The sequence below is a fragment of the Stegastes partitus genome, unplaced genomic scaffold (assembly GCF_000690725.1).
Source record: "Stegastes partitus isolate 25-593 unplaced genomic scaffold, Stegastes_partitus-1.0.2 Scaffold1394, whole genome shotgun sequence".
Taxonomy (NCBI): domain Eukaryota; kingdom Metazoa; phylum Chordata; class Actinopteri; family Pomacentridae; genus Stegastes; species Stegastes partitus.
In genome coordinates this window covers 28,238-29,105 of record NW_007579125.1, presented here as the reverse complement: position 1 = coordinate 29,105, position 868 = coordinate 28,238, and the positions used below count along the sequence as shown (strand labels likewise).

Here is an 868-nt window from a genome sequence, read left to right as displayed (position 1 = left end):
TTTCTTTCATAAATGTTCATAAAGATCTTCTGGAAATATGACAAAATCTGCTGAGTCAATAATATACATACATACATCAGTGCTAATATTTGGTTAAATGTCCTTTTTTTCTCTTTTTTTAAAATCTCAACTAAACACTTTTGGTAGAGCTTCCGCTTCTATCTTTGATCACTCCTCTTATCAGCGTTGTCAGCTAAATTAGTTGGCTCTTTACAAGTGTATGTAAATCTTTGTTAACAACTGTTAACCTGTACTGTGATTTACCTTCAGTTTCTGGTCGTATATTTTGGTGTTTTGTCAGCAGAAATGCACAATTTGTTGTGTTAGATAGTAATGGATGTGGAAGCGGGTGAAAGGTCCTTCATGACATCAGGTTGGTTTGTATTTTCCGCTCCCAAGTAATGAAAAGACTGATGAAACTAACTGAACTGTGAGGCTGAAGCAAAAAGCATGAGCTCCCTGCAGCTTTACGAAATCCATGAATTATTTAAAAAGAGCCTGACTGAAAATAAACACAGAAATTAGCCGTCTGATGAGGCCAATTTGCTAACTGCATCAGGATTGCTATCTGGGGACACTCGCCCGCTGACATAGGAACATGCACTTAGTGAAAGCTTGAGTGCAAGACTTTTATATAAACATTCGTTTCATTCAAGCCAAACGAGTTCACACAGTGCTGATTAAGCCTATCAGTGCCAAGTACATCTGCATTTCCCAGTTTACCAGAGTTTTAAATCTGGTGTCTGTGGCAACGTTCCTGCGCTGGCACAACAATATGTTTTATGTTCAGCACTCATGATTGGTTTTGCCAGAAATGAGGAGGGTAGTGACAGAAGCAGAGCAGGCTACAGCTAATAGGAGCTAAAAG

The 868-nt window shown here is 38.7% G+C and overlaps 1 protein-coding gene across 7 annotated transcripts in view; it reads left to right on the top strand.

Moving 5' to 3' along the window:
- The window catches only part of LOC103370242 (myb-like protein X), a 40,725-nt gene that overhangs the window by 11,670 nt on the left and 28,187 nt on the right, over nt 1-868 (top strand). The gene's annotated exons all lie outside the window — the stretch shown is intronic.